Here is a 27975-nt window from a genome sequence, read left to right as displayed (position 1 = left end):
GTACGATAAACTCTGTTAGATACTGTGACCCCAGGTTCAGAGAGGGAAGAATGTTGAAGGTGAAGTACGGTTAACTTAGACAGATATGCTTATGCTGGATTCACTGTAGTGAGAAGGTTTAACAGTGATGTACAATAAATTCTGGCATATACTTTGACATTGTGATGGTACAGATCTATCACGAATGTATATAGTGTATATAGTTACAGCGATTGGCTGTAACTATATTGGGGAGAAGGTTTAATGGTGATGTATGGTAGTGAGGCAGATATTGTGACACCAAGCTCATTGTATTGTTCATTTATCTTAATTACTATATCTAATTTATATGCTCCATTTTTTTGTGGTAACTTCCAAACATTCCATAAACTTCAATTCTAGTCAGATTTTGTTAATTTAAATAGGTCACCATTAAAAGCCCAAATTGTTTGGTTACTAAAGTACGCTGCACAAAATTAAATTCTTTACCTGGGTTTGGTTCAACGGCACTTCAGTCTCCTTCATTATTTTTTCAGTCCCATGTTTTGTGCTTTCTGCTTTGCTCAGCCAATTCCCCAAATGGGCATCCAGCCTCTGTCTTCTCAGCTTGACCCAACGTCTCCTCTGTAAACTTAAGCAAACCAAGGAGACCAAGGTTTTCACATCTGCATTTTCAAAAACAAAAATGACGCTGTGACTTGCAGTTTCAACAGATAGCAACCTGAAAGTTAAATACAATAATCTGCATCAGGAAGATTAACGGGCTTTTTAAAAAAAATAATTTCCACTATTGAAAGAAAACTCCTCTGGGAACACCAGGCTCTTGTTGAACAATTCCTGTTGTATTCCTCAAAATGGTTTGAATCTTGATTTCAAGCAAAGTCATTTGGTGAGATTGTTGGTCCAGAACAAACCCTGCCCACACACTCCCTTGAATACCTGTAAAGTCCTAGCTCAGCTCTGCTCGATGCTAAAGCTATCAGAGATTTTCTGATGATATAACGGTTTTCAGATGATGATTCGTTGAGCACAAATAAACACTAATGCTTCCCTGAACAACACACCTCTATCTGAAAACCAACAAGAACCTTCCCGAGTGGTAAACATTCACCTTTTGTGCACCAAAGTCTGGTGAGCTTTTGATATGTTCAATTCTGTGCACAGTATAAGAATGGCCTGCAAACAGTGGACTTGGCGGAATGAGAAGTGAGATTGGACTGTGAATCAAGGAACTTTTCTGAACTTACACACACATTACACACACGTGCACTTAGAATTAGAAGGGGGGGGTAAGTTAGGTAAAGTAAGTTAGTAAAATGGTGATAAGTTAAAGAGTAATTCTGTTTTCATGTTTAAAGATAATTAAAATCAACTTTTATTTAAGCAACCATTTGTCTTGATGAATATCTATTGCTGCTGTGTTTTGGGATCCTCTGGTCTCGTAACAAAGCACCAAGCTTCAGAACAACCCGAATTCTTTAGGTTGTGATATTTGTTCATAATTGGGCCCCGGCATCTTTTGAAAGTTATTATTTGACTCTTCAATAATTTTTGGTAAATATCAACAAGACATAATATCATTTTACTGTTGTGTTTGTGTCGTTGGACAATTCCCTTTCCATTCAATCAGAATTAGAGTTTTGGGTGCCGTATTTGAGAAAAGATGTGCTGGTGTTGGAGAAGGTCAGAGATGATTTACTGGAATGATATCAGGAATGAAAGGGTTAGTGTATGAGGAGCAATTGTCGACTCTTCGACTGTACTAGTTGGAGTACAGAAGGATAAGGGGGTCCTCAGAGGCATTTCAAATAATGGAAGGCCTGGACAGAGTACATATGGCAAAGATGTTTCCCATGGTAGGGGATTCTAGGACAGGAGAGCATAATTTCAGGATAAAAGGGTGTCAATTTAAAACAAATGTGGAACAAATTATTTTGTCAGTGGATCGTGAATCTGTGGAATTGAGGTCATTGGACGTATTTCAGGCAGAGATTGACAGGTATTTGATTAGTCAAGGAATCAAGGGTAATGGGGAGAGAGCTGGGCAGTGGGGCTGAGTGCAAGAATAGTGGAATAGACTCAAAGGGCGTACTTCTACTCCTTTATCTTGTGATCTATATCCTGCTGGAGACCTAGACAACCTTCCTCTTGTTTTCCATTCTTAGAAAACAGTCTGCATCATGTGTTTATGTCATGTGAACCCATTTCCGATTGAATCGCATGCTACACGTGACCCACACTCCTCCAGGCTATTTGCTCTCATGTTATGCCATTTTAGCCAATTCAATAAGATAACTAAAGACAGCTGCGTTTCTCTCAATGCAAATTCTACATTGACAGGACTACATCTTCCTCATTTTGAAAATTAGTATCGAACAGCTCAAATGAGATTTCTTGCTTCTTTTTTTGAAAGGGAAAAAATTGCCATGGGTTAAATTTGAATCAAATAAAATAGGAGAGAGGAAAAGCAGAAGAATTTATATCCAAGTGGGAATTGAAATTAATGGTTGGTGATAAAGATAAACCATTGTTTAAACATTTGATTAATATATGGAATAAAATAAATTATGAAATTGGTGTAAGTGGATATACAAATCCTCATCTCTTTTTCGAAGGATCATCAATTTCTGAATAGCTGGTTTCGTAAGGGGATTATAAATGTTGAAGATTGTGATGAAAGGGGTAAAATAATGTCATTTGAGCAACTGAGAAATAAATATCGTATAACTCATTGCAATCTTTTTTGCTCTTTCCAACTAAGGAAATATTTGAAGGATAAGTTAGGACCAACCATGTTGTACTGAAATAGAAATTCCTTATAAAGAGGAATTGTTAAAATGTTTACTTCGATAATGTATTCTTTATTGCTAGTAGGAATTTTTAAATGAGGAGTTCATAAGTCTAGACAAATGTGGGAAATGGATTTGAATGTTGTAGTAATGTATGATATAAATTAGTTCAGTATAATTGTTTTTACATCAGTCATGTACCAGATGTCAGCAAGGATTTTATCTGAAAGCTACACCTAGAATCAGGTGACTCACGCAGTTGGATATGAAAAGCACTGCAGGAAGCTGATTTGGCAATAGGGATCACGTGATCCAGGGGAGTTGTATTAATTCACTTCAACTCAGCAGTCTGGAATTATTGACCAGAGTTCCACACTACAGCAGTGAGGAAGGAATTTACAACTAGTTTTTCTTCTACAGTTACTTCTTACACTAGAGAAATTGATTAGAATAAAATCAGAATTATCAGATCAATGTTTTAAGTGTGGTGAAGATGTAGCAACTTTCTTGCATTCAACTTATCTTTGTCCTAATGTAAGATCTTTTTAGGGAGAATTATAAATTTTTTGAAACAAGCGACAGGAGATGTTTTTCCGCAAAATCAAACTTTATTTTTATTAGGAAATATTGAATGAACAAGGCCCAAATTAAAACTATTAATATATCAATTGAAATTTGTTAAATTAGCCTTAGTGGTGATGAGGAAATGTATTTCATTAGTTGGAAATCAGATATATTTTTAGGGATGCCAAGATGACATGCAAACATTCAAAGTTGTATTCTTCTGGAAAAAATTACATATAGCTTGAGAAATATATACTCTATGCTTTTCCAAATTTGGCACATTAATATTCAAATATTAGGCTTCAATTTGTAATAATGCCCTTTCCATCCCTCTAGACATGGGAGATTCTCCTCTAAGTTGTAAAATTTTAATTTAGATGTGTTAAATTTCCTCGGCACCGCGAACTCTAGGGAAGCGCAGGACTAGCGCAGGGCACCAGAAAACAAGAAGACCAAACCCCATCAACATCTTAGAAGCAGAGGATTCAATCCACAGGTCAGTGACAATGGAAGCAGACCAGTGAGGGGTTCTGCAGCTGAAGGACCCACACAGGTGACAGGCTGTTGGTGACTTGAGGAGAGGAACCCACGCAGGCTGTGGGCTTCTGGATAAAGCAGTCAAGGAACTCACACCAGGCCGTGGATTCTTTGAGACTGGTTGAAGACTGGCTAAAAGGGTGTCAGACCTGGGATATGAGTGGGTGCTGAAGGATTCCTAATCGTGTCAGAGGTTCAAAACTGGAGCTCGCATTACCAATGGCTTGGATTGGTCTGTGAGCACTGAAAGAGAATCCACAGACCCTCAATGACTTGACCCAGGATTCGGGATGGTGGGGGTGGGGGAGAATGACTCTCTTTTCCTTCCTTCTCTGGCTGCAAGAGGCATTTCAGCCAATTTCTGCCAATGGCGAATCTGTCTGTCTTTCAGCAAGAAAAAAGCAATTTTGTGTGATATGACACATTTTAAATACATGACAGTAAATTGTCTCCTGAAATAGAGAGAGAGGTTCAAGTTTCAAACTATTATAAACTCCACTCACCAGAGCTACCTGGATTATACCTCTTCCCACTTATTTTTTTGCAAGGACACCATTAATTTTATCACAACTCCTCTGCTGCATCTGTCCTGTGACAGATTATATATTTTACATTGTATATAGAGATGTTTTTGAAGGATAGATTGTAGGAGTTGTATAGGTCACAAACAAATACAAACACTTTGCAAAACAGCTCTTACTTAAAATGCAAGAGCTTTGCCGAGAGTGAGTCATGCAGGCGCCAAGAGCCGCCGAGAGCCTTTGCAAAGACTGTCTAGCTAAATAATTTCAAAAGCAGGTGCAAAATGGAATATTGTTTTTAAAACAACATATTATTGGACTCAGAAGTTAACTGTTCTAAGAAGGTCATGTGCTTTTGCAAGCAGAGAGGAGACACCAAATAGGCTTTTTGCTAAAAGAGAGAGAGATGGCAAGCTGGCATCTTGTTGAAACCCCATTTTGAAGACGGTTTGTGAGTTCTCAGTTCAGCCTGTTGAAAAACCTTGTTCTACATACAAGAGAAAATGGCTGGCTAGAAATGGTGTTTCACCTGAAATAAGTGAAACAAAAGGAACTCAATGGTGACCTGCAGAGGAGGTTATCATTTGGAAAACTCTGATGGTGAAAGTTTCTTTGGCAAGACACCAAAGTGGCTGATCAAAGGGAATCAGTTTTTGTGTGTCCAATGAGCAAGAAATCCCTCTCTGAAACCAACAAGAGCCTTCGTGGAGGGTAAACATTTACTTTTAAGCACCAGAGCTTGGTGAAAAGTCATAAATGTTGAATTCTGTGCACAGTATAAGAATTGATAGATACCGGTGAACTTGTAAGAGTGTCAAAGAACTTTATACACATTAAATACACCTGTGCTTAGAATTATAAAGGGTTAATGTTAGGCAGTTACATTAATAGTGATAGTTTAAAGTTTGATCCTGTTTTTTTGTTTCAAGGAAATTAAAAAGACATTTGTTGAAGTATCCGTTTGTCTTGGTGATTTTCTATTGCTGCTAGGTTTTGGGGTCCTCTGGGCCTGTAACAACCCCAAGTTTAGGTCTTCATACCTGGATACCCAAAATGTCTTATTTCTTCAATAATTGCCGATTCCCCCATACAGTCATTGATAAAGCTTGCAACCATATCTCCAATTATCTTTCTGCCTTTACCCCATCTCCTTTCCGACAAAACACGGACAGAATCCCGCAGATTTCTCACTTACCACCCATCAGCTGCCACATCTGACACGTTATCCTTGGACACTTCCAACTTCAGCACCATCCTCTAACCTGCTACATCTAACCCGCTCCACTCATATCCTTTTTTCATAGGTGCACGTCTTTCTGTGACTCCCTCGAAGGCACTTCCCTCTCCACCCACCACCACCTGATGCACTCCCCATTGGAACTGCAGAAATTGCCAAACTTGTCCCTACATCTCCTCTCACCTCCATCCAAGGCCACAATCAGGCCTTCCAGGTGAGGCAGTGTTTCACATGCATCCAATCCAACCTAATCTAATACATTTGGTAGACTCAGTTGACCTCAATATCAGCAAGACCAAATACAGACTGGGTGGCCATTTTGCTAAATACATGTGCTCCGTGGATCTAAACTTGAGCTTCCTGTGACCTACCATATCAATTCTCGAACCCTTCCAGCAACATGTCTGTTGGCCCCATCCTTCGCCAGGATGAGGGCAAACAATCTTAAAGAAAACACATTATATTCCTCCTGGGCAGCCTTAAACTCTATAGCATGAACACGAATGTTTCTAATTTAAGCAGCCACTCACCTCTGTCTGATTCCACTGTTTCCATCTCTTGATCTACTGCCCATTTGAATATAATTACTCCTTTAAGGCAGAAGACTTGACAGTGGTGTTTTCCCCATATAGCTTACATAGATACATAGAAGATAGGAGCAGGAGTGGGTCATTCGACCCTTCGAGCCCGCTCCGCCATTCAAAGAGATCATGGCTGATCTTAAAGTGCAGTACCCCGTCCCCGCCTTCTCTCCGTAACCCCTAATTCCCTTATACTGAAGAAATATATCTAATTCCCTCTTAAATATATTCAATGAACCTGCCTCTACTGCCCTCTGTGGCAATGAATTCCACAGATTCACCACCCTCTTGGTAAATAAATTCCTCCTCATCTCAGTCATAAATGGTTTGCCTATTATCCTCGAACCATGGCCCCGGGTTCTGGACTCCCCCACCATTTGAAACATCCCTTCCGCATCCATTCTGTCCAGTTCTGCCAGAATTTTATATGTCTCTATGAGATCCCCTCTCAATCTTCTCAACTCCAGCGAGTTCAATCCCAATTTGCGCAATCTTTCCTCATAAGTCATTCCTGCCATTCCAGGTATCAGCCTGGTGAATCGCCTCTGCACTCCCTCCATTGCAAGAACATTCTTCCTCAGATAAGGTGACCAAAACTGCACACAATACTCCAGGTGTTGTCTCACCAAGGCTCTGTACAGCTGCAGTGAGATATCCTTATTCCTATACTCAAACCCTCTTGATATGAAGGCCAACATACCATTTGCCTTTTTAACCGCCTGCTGTACCTGCATGCTCACCTTCAGTGACTGGTGCTCAAGAACCCCCTAGGTCTCTCTGCACTTCCCCATCTCCCAATCTATTGCCATTCAAATAGTAATCTGCCCTCTGGTTTGTATTACCAAAGTGGATAACCTCACATTTATCCACATTGTAGTGCATTTGCCATGTATCTGCCCAGTCCCCCAATTTATCCAAATCACACTGGAGCTTCCTGACCCCCTCTTCAGTGCACACTAGCTTAGTGTCGTCTGCAAATTTGGAGATATTACATCCAATCCCCTCATCTAGATCATTAAAGTAAATTGTGAACAGTTGGGGTCCCAATACAGATCCCTGTGGCACCCCACTGGTCACCGCCTGCCACTCAGAAAACGAGCCATTTATCCCAACTCTCTGTCTTCTATCTGCCAGCCAGTTCTCAATCCACATCAATACCTTGCCCCTAATCCCATGAGCCTTGATTTTGCATGCCAGACATTTATGTGGGACCTTATCGAAGGCCTTTTGGAAGTCCAGGTACACCACATCCACTGGCTCTCCCCCATCTATATTACCTGTCACCATCTCAAAGAATTCCAATAGATTTGTCAAGCACGATTTTCCTTTTGTAAATCCATGTTGACTCTGTCCGATCCCTTCTCTGCTAGTCATAGGCTCTGCTATTACATCCTTAATAATGGATTCCATCATTTTGCCCACTACTGATGTAAGCCTCACCGGCCTATAATTCCCTGCTTTTTCTCTACCCCCCTTTTTAAATAGTGGGGTAACACTGATCCTGCGTCTATTGAGTTCTGGAAAATAATTCAGAATGTCCACTTCCTTAAGTACACTAGGATGTAGATTATCAGGCCCTTGGGATTTATCGGCGTTCAATCCCTTCAATTTCCCCAAGACCATGTCCTTAGAGATACTGATTTCTTTCACCTCCTCCCTTTCATTAGTCTCTATGTTTCCCAACATCCTTGGGAGGTTATTTGTATCCTCTCTTGTGAAAACAGAACTAAAGTAAGAATTTAATTGGTCTGCCATTTCCTTATTCCCCATTATATATTCCCCTGATTCTGACTACAAGGGACTGTGAGAGATGAGAAAAACTGACATTGCAATATGAACATGAAGAAATGAAGAAAATAAAATTGATACATAAGTAAATGAATGAAGCCAGTGCAAACAACATGAGACATGGATATTAGAAGGCAGGAAGCTGACACTGTCTGAGTAAGATAAGAATCTCCTACACCAGCAAGTTCACTGAATGAAGGAGAGAAGGACAGACAACTGAGAATAGAAGTAGAGTTAGTCTGAACGAGATAAGGGTCGCCAAGCCCCAGATAGAATTAGCAAGGCTTGCATAAATAATTAGAAGACCTTAGTCAGTATTAGCAAGTTATACATCTATAATTAGTAAGCCATACAACAGATTTTTCAAGTATGCATATTTAACTAGTAAACCCTAGACAAGATTAACGAACCCTGCAGATGAAGGGACTGAAGCCCTGAGAGTCGGGAAGGTGTGAATGGGGACGAGGGCTAGGATGTGAATAAGGACAATGGGAATAATGGCATAAGAAGACACCGACAGGATACCCCCTGGTCCTCCAAGTCTACTGAAACTGCACGTAGGCAGGAAGGATTGCCTCTGCCAAACCCATCCAGGGGGCAGAAGAATGTAAGGGGGAGGGTATTCTGATACTGAAATTTACTGTATAAAGGTTGGGTGAGCCCCAGTGTATGTGTGTATTCCCAGGGTAAGGGGAAGCACCCAACTTTGCATTGTTGTTGTAATAAATGTTCTTTGTTCTCAATATTTGTCTCGAGCAATTTCTTTAAAGGTACTTCTATTTCTAACAAATGGGGTCTTGTCCGGGATCACACTCCCTCCACTGACAGAGTGCCCGACGACGAGAGTAGGTGCATCCCAGCTGATTCAGCTGGACTCACGGATGACGGGTGGCTGGTCAGTGGAAGAAGCGAGTGATATCCAAGAAGAGGCATTGAGAACAAACAATGGAAGAACGTTAAGGAAGCGCGCTAGAGCCTTGCTACTGGAACCCGGTAAGAGGAATTTTACTTGCCTATCAGTATGGGAAATATGGGTAGCAAGGAAGAGAGTCCTGGTAAAGGATGTGAGGATCAGATAACTACACACAGCCCGCTTGGGTTGATGTTATCTGACTGGGGCACGGGAAGGACCCGTGGAAAGGACAAACTGACCATGGTCAGGTATTGTTGTAGGGACTGGGTTAAATACCCGATAAAAGGGAGCTCCGTGTACTGGCCAAAACTCGGATCCGAGGATGACTGGATGTGTCAAGCTTTGAACATCTGGCTCTATCAAAACCAGGGAGAGAACCTAGAGAGCAAGGAATATGCAGCCTGCTGGCTTAGGGGATCGTGTGATCAATTGATTTTGAAAGAAAAAGAGTACAGGGACAAGAGAGATGAGGAACCTTTTGTCCCTGAACCACAAGGATGGGATGTGCTACATTCCCTCCCTCCACCTTATGTTCCTCCTATGCCGGCTCCTATCTTTCCTCCCCCTCCTATAACCTACCCTTCTGCACCTTCCCCACCTCCCCCACCACTAGGGAAGAGAGAAGAGAGCAGGAGTGGTATGATGACTCGCTCACAATGCACTCGATTACCACCCCCGTTGACAGGAGAGAGAGGAAACTTTAATTCAGAACAGTGTGAGACTCTTCAGGAAGAAAGGGCAGAGCCCCCCAATCCATCTCCCAGGGGGCAGGAACCCAGACCTAATAAGCCAGAAACCAACTGGATGCGAACCCTGCGGGAAGTTCCCGTAGGAGAGGGTCTCGGTTTCGTAAATGTGCCCCTGACCAGTACTGAAGTGCGTAACTTTAAGAAAGAACTCACCTCCCTGATAGAAGATTCCCAGGGATGTGCCGAACAGTTAGACCAATTTTTTGGACCAAATCTATATACTTGGGAGGAGTTAACATCTATCTTTAGGACCCTGTTTACTTTGGATGAGCGTGGAATGATCCGCCAGGTAGGGATTAAAGTCTGGGATAGGGATCACCAAGGGGGACTAGATGCGGTACCAGGAGAAACTAAATTCCCCTTGGCAAGACCTAATTGGGATAAAAATACCAATTACGGTCGGGTATTGATGGAAGAGTATAGGGTTAATTTGATAAGAGGAATCAAGGAATCTGTCCCAAAGGGACAGAATTTCAAGAAAGCCTTTGAGGTTTCCCAAGGTCCCGACGAGACCCCCTCCGCATTTCTGAATAGATTGCGCACGGCAATACAGCAATATGGGGGTCTCGACATAGAATCCCCAGCAGGGCAACAATTGGTACAAACTGGTTTTGTTACCAACTCAGCCCCAGACATTAGAAGAAAATTACAAAAAACAGAAAATTGGCATGAGCAAGGAATTACCCAGCTACTACATATTGCACAGAAAGCATTTGTCCAGAGGTCTGAAGATAAGCAAATAGGGAAGGCAAAAACATTAATCCAAGCAGTAAGAGAGGTAGTAGATGAGCGACATAAAAAGGATAGGGACTGTGTGCCAGCTCCTGTATGCGGTGAGGGAAGCCACGGGTGGGGAAGTGCGGACCCCAGTGGATGGAGGAGTAGAGGAGGATTCCGGGGACGAAGACCCTTCCCGGGGCACCTTAGAAACCCAGGTAGAGATTGGGGAAACGGGAACATTTGTCTGTTTCCATTGTAAAAAGGAAGGACACTTTAAAAAGGATTGCCCACTGCGAGCCAGGGACACACGATCCTATGCCCTGATGGAAGCAGATTATGAATAGGGGGGTCACGGTTCTCAGTCAATACACACTGTGGGGCTGCACGGAGAACCATTAGTTAATTTATGCATAGGACCCCACAGTGACAACATGATATTTTTAGTTGATTCTGGAGCAGCCCGATCTAGTATTTTACACCAACCAAAGGGGGTTAAAATAGAAGGGACAATGATAGTTTCGGGGGTGGGAGGAAGAGACTTCACAGTCCCTGTATTAAGAGAGGTCAGAATCCAAATGGGAAATAAGGTAATAGTAGAGGATCTTCTACTACTTCCCCAGGCTGGAGTATGCTTATTAGGACGAGACTTACAGCACCAATTGGCTATCGGTACCAGACCACTAGAATCAGGCATTGGGGTTCAATTTTATATTTTAAGCGAGGAAGATCGAGAACTTATCAATCCAAGAGTATGGTCAGAAAAAGGCAATAGAGGAGTTTTAGACATTCCTCCCCTCCAAGTTACTTTAAAAGACTCGCAACAAACAATTAGAAGAAAACAGTACCCAATTCCTATGGCTGGCCGCAAAGGTCTGCAGCCCGTAATTGACCAGCTGCTTAAGGATGGTATACTCGAACCTCGTATGTCACCCTTTAATACCCCGATTTTACCTGTCCAGAAACCAGACGGTACCTATCGATTAGTACAGGACTTAAGGGAGTTGAACAAAATCATTCTCACCCGTCACCCTGTTGTACCTAATCCCTATACGATCATGAGTAGAATCGATCCCCATAGTAAATGGTTTAGTGTGATTGACCTCAAAGATGCTTTCTGGACCTGTCCGTTAGCAACAGAAAGCAGAGACATGTTTGCCTTTGAATGGGAAAACCCTTTTACTGGACGTAAAAATCATTACCGATGGACTGTTCTTCCTCAGGGCTTTACAGAATCTCCAAATTTATTCGGTCAGGTCCTGGAACAGATACTAGATGAGGCTCCTCGGAGAGACAATTGTCAGCTAATACAATACGTAGATGACTTGTTAATTATTGGAAGAACATACAAATTGGCTAAAGAATTTACTGTTGCACTTTTAAATTTTTTAGAAAAAAAAGGTCTCAGGGTGAGCGAATCCAAATTACAATTTGTTCAATCAGAAGTTAAATACTTAGGTCATCTGGTAAGTCAGGGAACTAGGAAAATAAGTTCAGAGAGGATACGTGGTATTCTGCAGATTCCCCCTCCCAAAAATGCCAAGGAACTTAGGAAATTCCTTGGCTTAGTGGGATTCTGTAGAATCTGGATGGAAAATTATTCTAGCCTTGTCAAATTTCTTTACGATAAACTCACGATTATAGAAACCAAAGCTCTAGTCTGGACAGACGATGAGATTAAAGATTTTGACTTCGTTAAACATAGCCTTACGCGTGCCCCAGTCTTGGCACTACCCGACTTAAATAAGCCTTTTGATTTATATACTAATGCCAAAGGAGGTGTAGCCACCGGAGTATTAACCCAGGACAGGGCAGGCTATAGACAACCAGTGGCTTTTCTATCAAAGATTTTAGACCCCATTTGTTGTGGCTGGCCAGAATGTGTACAAGCCATCGCAGCCACTGCTGTTTTAGTTGAGGAAGGACGGAAAATTACTTTCGGCGCCCCTATGATAGTTCACACCCCTCACACAGTCCGCAATATTCTCTTACAACGTGCTGGGAGATGGCTCACGGACCCTAGAATTTTAAAATATGAAACTATCCTAATGGATAGGGATGATTTGACCTTGCTCACGACTAAAACCCTTAACCCAGCAGCGTTCCTCGTTGCTCCAAAATTGGACAATTCCACAAATGAATTAGAACATGAGTTCTTAGAAGTCATAGATCTACAAACCAAAATTAGGGAAGATCTAACTGATGTCCCTTTAAAAGAAGGTGAAAGGTGGTTTATTGACGGCACTTCACGATGCTTTGCAGGAACTCGCTATAGTGGGTACAGTGTAGTGGATGGGAAGCAAGGACTAGTGATTGAAGCCGGTCGCCTCCCTGGTCATTGGTCAGCGCAATCCTGTGAATTATACACCCTATGTAGAGCACTCCACGGCTTAGAGAACAAAATAGAGACTATCTACACTGACTCTAAGTACGCTTTTGGTGTAGTCCACACCTTTGGGAAGATCTGGAAAGAACGGGGAATGATAACTGGTAAAGGACAGAAGTTAGCCCATGAACACGTAATTGTCCAATCCCTAGATGCTCTGACGCTCCCGACTGAAATAGCCGTAGTACATGTCCGAGGATATCAAAGTGGTGACAGTCCTGAAGCTCAGGGCAACAGACAGGCTGATGCAGCTGCCAAACAGGCTGCACTTGCGGAAACTATTCACATCCACCTATTACTGCCCACACCACTAGAGATTAAAAAAACCCCCATCTTTTCACGGGAAGAGGAGGTCTCAATGAAAGATCAGGGATTTCGCCAAACAGCCGACAGGTTGTGGTGGACGGCAGATGGACGTCAAGTCCTTAACAAAGCATTAGCCCGCCAAGTGGTAGATCAGCTACACCAACAGACACATTGGGGAACTCAGGCGCTTGTTGATGCCTTTCAACGATCCTTACACTGCTCCGGTATATATACAATAGCTAAACTTACTACTCGCAGCTGTCCGATCTGTCAGAGAATCAAAAAGAAATCTTTGTGCCCTGTACTGCCTGGCGGTCGCGACATAGCAGTTCGCCCGTTTCAACGCATACAAGTTGATTTCACAGAACTTCCTAAAATTGGTATTTACAAATACCTTCTAGTCATGGGTGATCATTTTACACGATGGGTTGAAGCTTTCCCCACCCCGAATGATCGAGCTATCACTGTAATCGGAATACTTATTGAATCTGTGATTCCAAGATATGGTCTGATTCAAACCATTGATTCAGACCGAGGAACACATTTTACCTCTCAGGTTCTCCAGGGTGTCTGCAAGAAACTGGGAATAGACTGGCAACTACATACCCCATGGCATCCCCAAAGTTCAGGTCGAGTTGAAAGAATGAATCAAACTTTGAAAAATCAACTTACTCGACTTCATGAAGAGACTGGCCTCTCCTGGATTAAATCTTTACCATTAGCCCTGCTTAGAATTCGCACAGCCCCTCGTAAAGACCTTGCAGTCTCACCATACGAAATGATGTTTGGACTTCCATTTATGGGATTCCACACTGATACCCCTATCCCTGAGGCTAATGATCAATACATTTCAAAATTTCTACAGGATCTTTCTACTTCTATACATGTCCTGAAACAGAAGGGATTATTAGCCCAAACTCCACCCCTGGAATTTCCTATCCATTCTATTAAACCTGGTGATTGGGTTTATGTCAAAGCATGGCAAGATAACCAACTGAAACCTGCCTGGGATGGTCCCTACTGTGCACTTTTGATTTCAGACGCTGCCGTGCGAACAAGAGAAAAAGGCTGGACCCACATCCAATGGATTAAACCAGCTACCGAACCACAGGATCAAGACAGTCAAACTCAACCCTCCACCTGGCGTGCAGTGCCTCATCCTTCTGACCTGAAACTTACACTACGCCGTGAGAAAGTGCCGTAATGTTGTTTTTATTCTTTATTGTATTGTTTAATTGTTGCTTCTCCATTTCTGGGACATCACTTAATTACTCACAATGTATTAAGTCCTCCTGGAATAGGGGCAGCAGAGGTCACAATTTTTTTCCTTTAGAGTTTAGACAAGGTGTAGATTTAGTTTTTAGCCATAGTAAGATATGTTTTAATAAGTGATTCCAATACGGACCAGGGGACCAGAACAGCTGTAGAGACAATCACTTAACTTCCCACATAGATATTAAAGGTATGAGTTCTAAAGCGTTATGACACAGACACACTGAATGTCAGTAACCAATGCACCTGTCAGAGAGAGAGAGAGAAGACTTTTGCTAATGTACACAGACAGGCTTCGACTCACAACTTCAATTCTACTCAGACTGTTACACACATTTCTAATCGTAATGCACAATCCTCCCCAGACTGGTCTTTTCTCAAACATCCTTTGGGTTCCGCCGGCATTTACAATCCTTACTACTGCATCGTTAAGGGAAGTTCCAGTTATAAAAGGCAACAGCGGCTACAGATCGCTAACGCTCCTTGCCATCTGAAACATCTAATCAGACTCCATGCAGCCTTGGGCATTATCATCCAACACAACACAATGGCCCTGAGGTTACGGGCTGAAGATAAACAACGTTTACCAGACACACTTCAACAACACCGCCTGCCTCTCGATTACAGCTTCGCTGCTGAACGCAGCACTTGTGAAAGACTCCTTAAAGACACTACTCACAACGGGCAGGCGGTTAAGAACACTTCTTCAGGACGTCAAAAAACTTCCCATGCCCAGGGACAGACTTTGCAACCTCGGTCTCTGCGGGATGGACTGGACTTTTCACCGGTTACTGGAACCTGATACTCGCAACCCTTTTAACAGCTGGACTCATTACTCTCACCATCTTACTGCTTCCCTACATACAGACTGGTACACATCGTTTAACTCATCAACCCTTTCGTCAGAACACTTACACCCAAAGGATGTACGCTTCCCAACATCTTTCTGAGGACATGGAAACTGCTATCCGTTTATTGACCAGCTGGGAAAACCGACAAGTTCCACTTTACCGCATCAGTAATACTGATCTAAAAGAAAACGGAGGATTGTGAGAGACCAGTAACACTGAGGTCAGTAACACTGATCATTGCGTGAGATCAGTATTACTGATCTAAAAGAAAAGTGAGGATTGTGAGAGATGATAAAAACTGACATTGCACTATGAACATGAAGAAATGAAGAAAATAAAATTGATACATAAGTAAATGAATGAAGCCAGTGCAAACAACATGAGACATGGATAACAGAAGGCAGGAAGCTGACACTGTCTGAGTAAGATAAGAATCTCCTACACCAGCAAGTTCACTGAATGAAGGAGAGAAGGACAGACAATTGAGAATAGAAGTAGAGTTAGTCTGAACGAGATAAGGGTCGCCAAGCCCCAGATAGAATTAGCAAGGCTTGCATAAATAATTAGAAGACCTTAGACAGTATTAGCAAGTTATACATATATAATTAGTAAGCCATACAACAGATTTTTCAAGTATGCATATTTAACTCGTAAACCCTAGACAAGATTAACGAACCCTGCAGATGAAGGGACTGTAGCCCTGAGAGTCGGGAAGGTGTGAACGGGGACAAGGGCTAGGATGTGAATAAAGACAATGGGAATAATGGCATAAGAAGACACCGACAGGATACCCCCTGGTCCTCCAAGTATACTGAAACTGCATGTAGGCAGGAAGGATTGCCTCTGCCAAACCCATCCAGTGGGCAGAAGAATGTAAGGGGGAGGGTATTCTGATACTGAAATTTACTGTATAAAAGTTGGGTGAGCCCCAGTGTATGTGTGTATTCCCAGGGTAAGGGGAAGCACCCAACTTTGCATTGTTGTTGTAATAAATGTTCTTTGTTCTCAATATTTGTCTCTCGAGCAATTTCTTTAAAGGTACTTCTATTTCTAACAGGACCTACTCTGGATTTCACCAATCTTTTCCTCTTGACATATCTATAAAAGCTTTTGCAGTTGGTTTTTATATTTGCTGCAAGCTTACTCTCGTAATTTATTTTTACCCTCTTGATTAATCCCTTTCTCCTCCTTTGCTGCATCTTGAACTGTTCCCAGTCTTCGGATTTGGTACTTTTTTCGCCAATTGATATTCTCTCTCTTTGGACCTAATGCTGTCTCTAATATCCCTTGTTATACACGATTGAGTCACCTTTTTTGGTTTATTTTTATGCCAAACTGGTATAAACGATTTCTGCAATTCTTCCATTAGATCTGTGAATGCTTTCCATTGTCTATCCACCGTCAACCCCCCACCCCCCGATAAACACCACCCAATCAATCTTACTCAACTCCCATCACATACCATCATAATTCCCTTTATTTAAATTCAGGACCTTAGTCTCGGTTTTAATTTCTTCACTCTCCATGTCGAGTGAGAATTCGATCATATTGTGATCGCTCCTACCCAAAGGACCTCGTACAACAAGATTGCTGATTAGCCCCTATTCATTGCATAATACCCAGTCTAAAATGGCCTGCTCCCAAGCTGGTTCCTCGACATATTGGTCTAGATAACCGTCCCGTAAACATTCAAGGAACTCCTCCTCCTCAGTATTTTTACAGATTTTGCTAGTCCAATCAATATGTAAATTAAAGTCTCTGACAGCTGTTCCCTTATCTAATTTCTCTTTTTATGCCTTCCCTCACCTCTACATTACTATTTGGAGGCCTATATACCACCCCCACTAACGTTTTCCGCCCCTTGCTATTCCTCAGTTCTACCCATATAGATTCGGTATCTTCCGAGTTAATATCCTTTCTGTCAATCGTGTCGGTCCCTTCTCTCACCATCAGTGCTACCCCACCCCCTTTTCTTTCTTGCCAATCCCTCCTAAATATCGTATACCCCGGGATGTTAAGTTTCCAGGCTTGCCCACCTTGCAGCCATGTTTCTGTAATCCCAATCAAATCGTATTTGTTTGTCTCAATGTCCACAGCCAATTCATCTACCTTGTTCCGAATGCTTGCATTAAGATATAAAGCCTTCAAATGTGCTTTTTTTACCTTCCCTGCTCTTTCTGATTTTTTTACTTTCGCTGCCCAACCTAACTTTTCCTATTTTATCTTTCCTGTCCTTTGCCCTATCATACAGGTTCCCATCCCCCTGCCAAATTAGTTTAAACCGCATCCGACAGCTGTACCAAACCTAGCTGCCAATATATTGACCCATTTTGGGTCTAGGTGTAACCCATCGTTCTTGTAAAGGTCATGACTTCCCCAAAAGAGATCCCAATGATCCAAGAAGCCAAAACCCTGTCTTTTACACCAGCCCCTCAGCCACACATTCATTTGTCTTAACCTTCCATTTTTGTCCTCAGTTGCACTTGGCACAGGTAGCAATCCAGAGATCACCACCCTGGCGGTCCTTTTTCTTAACTTCTGTCCCAGCTCGCTGTAATCCCTTTTTAGTACCTCCTCCCTCTTTTTATCTATGTCATTGGTACCCAATGAGGCATGTACCAAGACATCAGGCTGCTCAGTCTCCTTTCAGAATACTCTGGACCCGATTTGAGATATTCCCGTACCCTTGCACCAGGGAGGCAGCACGCCATGCGGGTATACCTATCTGGCTCACAGAATCTCTTGTCTGTACCTCTGACAATGGAGTCCCCAATGACCACTGCATTCCTCCTCACCTTTTATCACCTTGATCCTGAATGTTGAATGTGTATGTTCATGTAATTTCCCCGTCTCTGTCGGTTTCTCCCTCCTAATTAGAAGTGTAGAGGCTTGCCTAACATATCAACCCTGTTGTCCTGTTTCCATCCCCGAAATAAATGTGTGCTTTGTACCTCCGCTTTGGTCTGGTTCTTAATCTGTGGGACCCACACGAATGTGACAACAATGGAGGAGGGGAAGCAAAGTATGTCAAAATGTGTTATTGCCTATGAACAGAGGCAATAGAATATTAAATTTATGTTATGACAGAGTATAAGATATTTTGAAGACGCTACATGGAAGAAATTCTTCAAACAATTAAACACAAATACGGAGAGGCAAGTGGGACCTTCTTCTGTTTTCTCCCGCTTAGATCGTTCTTAAGAGAAAGATAGGGACCAACATTGACTCCACCTAAAATTAGTGAAATGGAACAAAGAGTTGGATGGGAAATACACCCAAAGTTATCAATGAAATGTACGATGCTCTCCAGAGAGAAAATGCAAAACCAGGGTAGCAGAGGTCAGGAGAAAGATGGGAGTCGGGCTTGGATGTGACGATTTCAGAAAGAAGCTGTTCAGAGTGGTGTGAAGATTGAAATATACAAATTCAAGAAGAAATAGGGTCAGGATTGTGTCAAGAGTGTTACAAGTATGATTAATGCCAGATATAAAAATAAAAATCTCCACATCAATTCTGCTATACTACATATAAATTAAATGGACTTATCTCCAATTATTCCGAGAAATGTTTTCAATGTAATCAGGTGATTGAGACTTTTCTTTCCATTCGGTTTGGACCTGTGTAAAAGTGGAAGGATTTCAGTCTATTATTAGGACAAATTATGAAGATTAAAATACAAAAGGATGTGAGAATATTTGTGCTTGGTCAGAGATATGAAGCAGATACAAAACTGAAGTTGAATAAATATCAAAAACATTTTCTGAGTCCAGCCATAACAGCAGTGAAGAAATGTGCAGCATGAACGTGGAGAGCAGAGAGTTGTGTAACGAGAGATGGGACATTGAAATGAAAACTGTGTCACCATGTAACCATATAACCATTTACAGAGCAGAAACAGGCCATGTCGGCCTTTTGAGACCGCACCGGTTCACTAGAACAACTCCATTAGCTCAATCCTCCCGATTTCCGCCAATATCCCTCCAACCCCCTCACCTCCATTTACACATCCAACCTTCTCTTAAATGACAGAAGGGATCCTGCCGCAACTATCTCATTCGGAAGATCATTCCATTCTGCCTCCACTCTCTGAGTGAAGAAGCATCCTCTAAAATTTCTCCAGAAGTTTTGCCTCCTTACCATTAACTCATGGCCTCTTGTTCCAACCTTCCCTTCCCTCACGGGAAAGTGTCTGTCCATGTCTCGTCTATCTATTCCTTTCATAATTTTAAATAGCTATATTGTCCCCTCTCATTCGTCTACATCCCAATCAATAAAGTCCCAGTCTCCTTAATCTCTCCCTGTAATCCAGATGCTGTAAGCCAGGCAACATTCTTATAAATCTCTGCACCTTCTCCACCTTATCTATATTCTTCCTATAATTTGGAGACCAGAACGGAACACAATTCTCCAAACATGGCCTCACCAATGCCTTAAACAGCTGCACTCTAGCCTATGCTATGATTTATGAAGGCCAGCATGTCATATGCCTTCTTAACCACCCTGTCTACCTGGGAACCCACCTTCAGTGAACTCTGTACCATAACTCCAAGATCCCTCTGTTCCTCTTCATTCCTCTACCCCCTCCCCTTAACTGCATATGTTCTATTTGTATTTTTTTTTCCGGAATGCAGCACCTCACACTTGTCAACATTAAATTCCATCTGCCATCTTTTCCAAACAAACCAAATCCTTTATTCCAAGAAAATCTACCTCACTGTCCACCACTACCCCTATTTTCATATCGTCTGCATATTTGCTTACCTAGTTAACCACACCCTCCTCTAAATCATTAATATTAATGATAAACAACAAGGGACCCAGCATCGATCCCTGAGGCACTCCACTTGTCACAGGCTTCCAACATGACATATAGTTGTCCACCATGACTCTCTGCTGTCTATCTCCCAGCCACTTCTGAACCCATTCCACTATCTATTATTCCCTAATGACTGAACCTTCCTAAATAACCCTACATGCAGAACCTTATCAAAAGCCTTACTAAAATTCAAATAGATCTCATCAACCACCCGACCTTCATCCACTTTTCTTGTCAACTCTTCAAAAAAAATCAACAAGATTCATCAAACATGACTTTCCTTTCACAAACCCATGCTGGGTGCCCCTGATCTATCCCTGCCTATCCAGATATTTGTACATACTATCTCGAAGTATACCATCCATAATCTTCCCCACTCGGAAGTCAAACTTACTGGCCGATAATTACTTGGACTCCACCTACTGCCTTATTTGAACAACAGAGCTACATTTGCAACCCTCCAATCCCGCGGCACCACACCCTCCTCCAGTGATCTTTGAAAAATTGCTGTCAGTGCCCCCGCTATTTGTTCTCTGACCTCCCTTAAAGTCCTGGGAAAAATCCCATCAGGACCAGGAGACTTATCCACTTGAATTGACCCAAGAAACTGCAAACCTCTCACTTTACTAAACCTTATCCTTTCCATAACTAACCCCTTTGCCTCTCTTATCTTGTATTGCCCAATGTCCGTTTCCCTCGTGAATACAGACGAGAAAAAATTGTTCAATATTTCTCCATCTCATACGGTTCCTGAAATAGTTCACTGGTCCCATCATCCAGTCGACCTATTCTGTGTTGAACCCTCCTTTAACTGTTCACATATCTGAAAAAACCCTGAGGATTCTCCTTCGCCTTATTAGCTATGGACACTTCATCCCTTCTTTTTGCCTTTCTAATTTCCCTCTTCAAGTTCTTAAGAGTATGTCAAAATGATCACTGGATCCACAGTTCTCCCTAACGCTCTCCTCTGTCACCTGTCCCATTACATTCCCAAACAACAGATCGAACGCTGCTCCCACTCTAGTTGGCGTCTCAACATATTGCTGCAAAAAGCAATCCTGAACACAATGCATAAATACTAAGCCATCCTGCCCTTTTACTGACTGCATTTCCCAATCAATATTTGGAAAATTGAAATCCCCAACCAACACCACCCTATTTCAACTGCATATCCCACCTATTTCCTTGCACATTTGCTCTCCTCGTTCCCTTTCCCCATTTAGAGGCTTATAATATACCCCATAATAATAACCTCACCCTTCTTATTTTTCAGCTATACCCACACTGCCTCTCTTGACGAGCCCTGCAGTCTATCTTGCCTCAGCACTGCTGTAATATCCTCCCTGACATGTAATGCCCACCTCCCCCTCTTAATCCACCAACTCTGTCACATCTGAAGCAGCAAAATCGTGGAACATTCAACTGCCAGTCACAACCTTCTTTCAACCATGTCTTGCTAATGGCCACACATCATAATGCCACATGTCAATCCACATTAATTCTCGCATTAAAATAAATACAACTCAGGGATCTCCAACATCCTACCTTCTGCATATCCTCCTATCTACCATTCTCACAATTTTCATTGCAGTATCTGTTTACTACTTCCTGCTTTTCCTCCCTCAAATTATTTTCCTTATCCTACTAACCCTGACCCTACTGTCCTGCCTAACCTGAAACCCTGTTCCTAACCATATCAGTTTAAACCCCCCCTGACAGCCCTAGCAAATGCTCCCACCAGGAGTCTGGTCCCTCTGAGATTAAGATGTCACCCATCATTATGGTATAGGTCCCAGCTTCCCCAAAAAAGGTCCCAGTTGTCCAAGAATTGAAACCCAGTCTCTGACTCCACCCCTTGAGCCACATGTTTAACCTCCACCTAATCCTAGGTGCTCGCTGGAAGTGCTAGCAGCCTGATGTTACTCTCGGAATAAATGAAACAGGAAGGACCACAGTGCTAGCCTGAAAGAAAGAAGTTATCATCTGGAGAACCCTGATGGGCCAAGTTTTATCAGCGAGACATTGTGGTGACTAATGGTGGTAGCTCAGTTGTGAAAATCCTGGAACAACAAATCTCTCTCTGCAAACCCTACAGAACTTTCCTGAGTTGCAAAGCCTGATGAACTTTATACATGTTCAATTCCATGCACAGTATTAGAATTGCCTACAACCAATGAACTTAGAAGAATGAGAAGTGAGATTGAACTGTGAACCAAATAACTTTTCTTAAATTTACACACACATCATACACGTGCACTTAGACTTAGAAGGGGATTAAGGTTAGTTAAGTTAATAGAGATAAGTTAAAGTTTGATTCTGTTTTCATGTTTAAAGATAATTAAAAACAACTTATCTTTATATAACTACTCGTCCTGGTGAATGTCTATTGCTGCTGGGTTTTGGGGTCCTTTAGGCTCATAACACCATAGTCTGGCAACGTACATGGACCTCCTTCCAACTCCATCCATTTTGGATCCCCACATGAAGAGGGAAACTGCTCTGGTAATAGCCAGGGCAGAGGTGTGTGGGATGGGCCACGCCTGCATCACACGCAGCAGTACCGAGAGCACCTTGCACCTGATGACCAGGTTCTTCCCCATTACTGAGAGGGAATGTCATTCCCACAGACCCAGTTTCTGGTGGACTTTTACAATCGGCTCTGACCATTTTTTTGTTGCATGCCTCGGCCTCTTCAAGCCAGTTCCCCGACACCTTCAGGTAGTCAGATCTGACTGTGAATAGGACAGCGGACTAATTTATCAAAGTGCATTCCTCGCTTTTGTTCCAGTTTACCCTGAAACATAGATTTGTATACTTCCTGGTCCAGCCACTTCCAGACTTGTGTACAACTCAGCCGGTCTCCCAGAACTGGGGGGTCTCTGTGCTGCTCCCTGTCTCCTGGAGCTGGGGGTCTCAGCACTGTCCCCATCTTGCAGATCTGGGGGTCTCTACACTGCTCCCTGTCTCCTGATATTGTTGTTTTATTCTCCACCAGTCCCACAGCACAACCCTGACCCCTGGACGGAATGTAGAGGTACAGAGGGATCAGTGAAAATATGGGTAGTTTTGCCAGGAATGGGGTCCATCCAGGAGCCTGATAACAGCAGGGAACCAGTGGAAGGGGATGGAGGGCATTCGATGGTGCACAAGCAGGACACTGCTGAGGGTGCAGATTCCCTCGGGCTCTCGAGGGGAGAAGGCGCTGGTTATTCCAATGGTTTAGGTGATCAAGGGTCGACATATCAGGTGCCTGGAACTGTCATGAGGATACTAAGGGCTGGTAGAGGTAGGTAAGGAAGGGGCAGTTGTGTACCGACGAGGGATTGATGAGTGAGAGGCCACATGGATGGGACTTCGAGACAAGGGGCCTCTGATTGTCCAGGGATGGGGCCTGTAAATAGACCCGCAGACATCCAGCACACAGCATCTTTGACCCACTACCATCAGGAAGGAGATATGGAGGAACAAAATCAGGCTGCCAGACAGGGAAATAACTTCTTCCAACAGGCCGTGAGATTGACAATGCAATGCGAGTTGAATGGGTCCGTGGAATGAAAAGGATGAGAGGGATATGGACTGTTTGCAAGCAGCTTGGCCATCAGAAAAGAAGGGCCAAAAGGATGGTTTCGGAGTTGTCAATCTGGACCACACTTTTGAGTTGAATCCTTAAATAATTCATGACAGGCAGGACTATCATTTTAGATGGAGATTTTAGATTGACACATGCAGCCCGGGAACAGGCCCTTTCAGCCTCTGAGCCACAACCACTCAATTACACCAATGACCTACAACCCCCGGTACGTTTTAAATTGGGGAAGGACCAGGAGCAACTGGTGGAAATGCACGCAGACACAGGAAGAATGTACAACTCCCCAGAGACAGTGTCAAATTTGAACCCGGCTCGCTGGCCCCTTATCAGCGTTTTTCTAACCGCAGCACTAACCTCGCCACTCTCAATGATTCCCATGGTTCTTCCTCCTTCTTTCCATTAGCTGTGATTGCTTCCAATTCCAGTGCCCTTGTTTCCCTGAGACTTTGACCCCAGCCCAGTGACTCTGTCCCTAATGCCTCTCCCTGGCCAGATGATCACCAGTCTCTTCTGGCACTCACCCAAATTTTCTTACCCAATTCCATCACCTACAACCCCCTCGTCATGGCCCACCCACTCGCCCACAGGGCCAAGGGTAGCAAAGTGGGGGCAGGTCCAGCCTGTAGTCACAAAGCTTGTCAAAGGACAAGTGAGAGCAGGAGTCCTGGGGCAAGAGGTGAAGGGCAGTGTGTACTTTAGCAGCCAGCTACACAGGGTCACAGCCTCCAGGGTGGGGGGAGAGAGAGAACTGGCTCAGATGGGACAGATGTCCCGGTGCCAAGGGTCAGGGAATTCCCCAGCTCGGTGAAGGTCTGGGACACTGCCACTGGCAAGGAGACTGGACCACTGCCCTCCCCACATCTCCACCATCTGGGGGTCCCAGGAGCAGCTCAGGTTCCAAGGCCTGTCAGTGGGGGAAGGGGGAGGTTCGGGAATTGGGGTGGGGTAGTTCTGAATGGTGATCGAGAGGATCGGACCAGTGGGAGGACAGACATGACAGACATGAGGGCTGGGGCTTCAGGACAGATCCCGTGGGGAGGCTGGAGTTTTGGGGACCAGCCGGTGGGGGACAATGGCTTTGGAAATAGACCTAGTGGGGGTCAGGGGCTTTGGGGAGAGACCAGTGGGTTTGTGGGAGGACCTGTTGGGCAAAAGAATTAGTGACAGACCAAGTTGGGAATGGCATTGGGGATGGACTCAGCAGGAGATGGGATGTTGATGGACCCGGCGGGGATGCGTTTGGGAATGGATCCGGTGGGGGATGGTATTGGGATGGATCAGGTGGGGGACGGTATTGGGGTTGGACCCAGTGGGGGACAAGATTGGGGATGGACCCAGCGGGAGGTGAGATTGGGGATGGACTCGGAGGGAGACGGGATTTTGGATGGACCCGGCGTGCACAGAATTGGGGATGGACCCGGCGGGGGACGGTATTGGGGACAGATTCAGCGGGGGACGGTTTTGGGGTTGGACCCAGCAGAGGACGGGATTGTGGATGGACCCGGAAGGGGATGATATTGAGGATGGACCTGGCGGGGTCAGTTTTGGAGATAGAAATGCTGGGGGATGGACCCGGCAGGGGACTGCCCATTGACTCCATCTTCAATGCCTCACACCGGCCGGATGATCACCGTTCTCTTTCCCAGGTCTCACCCAAACTTTCTTACCCCAATTCCACCACCTACAAACCTTTGTCATGTCCCACCCATTCACCCACAGGGCCAAGGGTAACTAGGAGGGGGAAGCTCCTGGCTGTGGGCACACAGCTCGTTGAAGGACAAGTGGGAGCAGGAGTCCTGGGGAAGAGGTGAAGGGCAGTGTGTACTGTAGCAGCTAGCTGAACTGGGCCACATTCTCCAGGATGGTGGGGGGAGAGAGAGAGAGAGAGGACTGGCTCAGATGGGATAGATATCTGTGTGCCAAGGGTCAGGGGATTCCCCAGCTTTGTGAAGGTATGGGGCACTGCCCTTCCCACATCTTCACTGTCTAGGGGTCCTAGGAACAGCTCAGATACCAAGGCCTGTGGGTGGGGGAATGGGAAGTTTAAAGAACTTTGGTGGGGTAGTTGTGATGGGTAATCGATTGGAGAGGGTCCCAGTGATGGAACTGGTCTGGTGGGAGGACAGACCTGATGTTGGGCCTTTGGATACAGGTGAATTGGTGTGGGGGACGGGGACAGGGACTTTCGGCTGGGCATGTTGTGGGACAGGGGCTTGTTGAAAGCCCTGGTGGGAGACAGGAGCTCTGGAGACGGTCCAAGCAATGGGTGGAGCATTGGGGATGTGCTCAGTGGGGAATAGGGGCTTTGTTGACAGGCCTGACAGTATTTTGGGGATGATCTCAGCAGGGGGAGGGGTTTGGGGACAGGACTGGTGGGAGATGAGGGCTTTGGGGAAGGGCCAGGTGGCTGACAGGGGACAGTATTAGGGAAGGACCCAGAGGAATAAACCACCCCTGGAGCTCTGGTTCACCTCGGGTCACTCACCTTGGCCCACGGACGTGCTTTGATCTGCGGGAAGCTGAATTCGTTGCAGTTTGGGTTCATCTCCCGGATCTGCTCCCTGGTTGAGGTCCACAACACCTGTTGGGACAGAAACCACCTTCACTACTGGCTCGGGGTGGGGGGAGCAGGAGGGTGACAAGGGGAGGGAATTCAGTGTATGGGTACCAGGTCATGGACATGGGACGAGCCCTAGAACTGGGGTGGTGGTGAAGGCTGAAACCTTAGGGGCATTTAAGAGGCTCTGAGTCACGTGGATGAAAGAAAAATGGAGGGTTTTGAGGGAGGAAGGGGTTAGTTATTTTTATTTTGGTATGAATACATCGGTCGGCACAACATCGCGGGCTGAAGTGCTTGTACTGTGCTCTCATGTTCTATGTTAAACGTGTCCTGTCAGTCTTTCAGCAAGCGGATATGTCGGGGAGGGACCGCTGCCGACTGGCACATTCCAGGCTGCAGGGGTACATGCTGAGGGATGCACGGAGGCTTGGCGTAGCCAACACGAAGGCACTATGGGGATGGATCATAATCCTTCCATAACCGTGCACTGAGAGGCTGAGAGCAAGGGGAACTCCTCCAACAGCAGAGGGGGGCAGTAACCACACGGTATCAAAGTGGTGGCAATGAAGGTAAACAGAGACATATGCAGCAATGTGTAGTGAAGGGAATATCTGGATACAACAGGAGGAGGAGAAAAGACTTGGAATGGTCTTCCTCTTTGGAAATAATTTGTAAATAAAGTCAAGTTTGTGGGGTTCGTCCCAAGTGAAATCCCGCACAGTGGGAAGCAATGAGCAATGGCGAGAACACCCACCAATCCGAGGCTGGCTTTGCCGTCTCGAAAGACCTGTCATCAGTAGCGGGAGAGTATATAAGCAGAGCTGCCAGTTCAACGAACCAGTCTTCGACTTCGACTTCACGGGTGTGTATCATTCATTCCACACATCATGGTGAGTGTGCTGGATATCGGTGAAAAGGAAGAGACTTTCACCATTGACCACCTCAAACCAGCACATCTGGACATTAGCAAATTCAGCCCCCACGACCCAGATATAGGCGACCGAAAGCAGCGAACAGCGCTGGTTCTAGGGAGGTGGGGCATCATGCTAACTGGGATGCCACCCTGTACACAAGATAGCCGACGAATGTGGCAACTGTTCAGAGTCCACGGGGACCAACAACTTTCATACCAGGGGACAACGCACACGGCAGGAATCAACAAAGAAGGGAACACCGAACAATTGGAGGCCGGCATGGATGTGACATCACTCCAGTCAACAGCAGCAGGGAGAGAATAGAAGCAGAGCTGCGAGTGTAATAAAGGAGTCTTTGACTTTGAATTTTTGGGCGTGTGTCCGCCTTTCCACCCATCACAGTAGCGCGCATGCTCAAATTTCACATCGAATGGTCTTGCTCATCTTACATCGGGAGTCACGTGTACAGTTTCCTTACCTGAAGCATGAGAAGTGCACAAAGATCGTCAGATTTGTTTCTGGGGTGTTTTAAGCAGGTGATAGAAGGAAAGTTTGAATGTGGATCTCTTGGTCGTTGGTAAAAAGGGAGATGACCTTACAACATTATGAGAGGACACAGCAGCACGGATCGAGAGAGGATAATGCAAAGGAGCCGAACACCAAGTGTCACAATTTCCCAATAACCGATCAGCTGCTTAGACTTTAAGAAATGTCTTCAATGAAAATGTAATATCCTTGGAATTCTCTCCGCTTTTGAAGGTGCATTTGAAATTGGGATCCGTGGACTTGTGATGAGTTTATTGCCGTACCCACTCATAGAGGGATCATATGCATTGAACTTAGATGTAGATACTTTGAAAAAAGTAGCAAACATTAAATTGGATGCGGTAATAAATATGAAGGAAA

At 44.2% G+C, this 27975-nt stretch overlaps 1 long non-coding RNA gene across 1 annotated transcript; it reads right to left on the bottom strand.

Annotated features, from left to right (window-relative positions):
* Nucleotides 1–468: 468 nt before the first annotated feature.
* LOC138746371 (uncharacterized) lies at nucleotides 469–27909 on the bottom strand. Its single transcript, XR_011346911.1, has 3 exons — nucleotides 27548–27909; nucleotides 26081–26176; nucleotides 469–610 (listed from the first exon to the last, which is right to left on the bottom strand). It is a non-coding gene; the product is annotated as an uncharacterized lncRNA (long non-coding RNA).
* Nucleotides 27910–27975: the final 66 nt, after the last annotated feature.

Source organism: Narcine bancroftii, chromosome 11 (genome assembly GCF_036971445.1).
Source record: "Narcine bancroftii isolate sNarBan1 chromosome 11, sNarBan1.hap1, whole genome shotgun sequence".
NCBI classification, from domain to species: Eukaryota; Metazoa; Chordata; class Chondrichthyes; order Torpediniformes; family Narcinidae; genus Narcine; species Narcine bancroftii.
The sequence above is the reverse complement of the archived record's forward strand: the minus strand, read 5'-3'. Positions and strand labels throughout refer to the sequence as shown.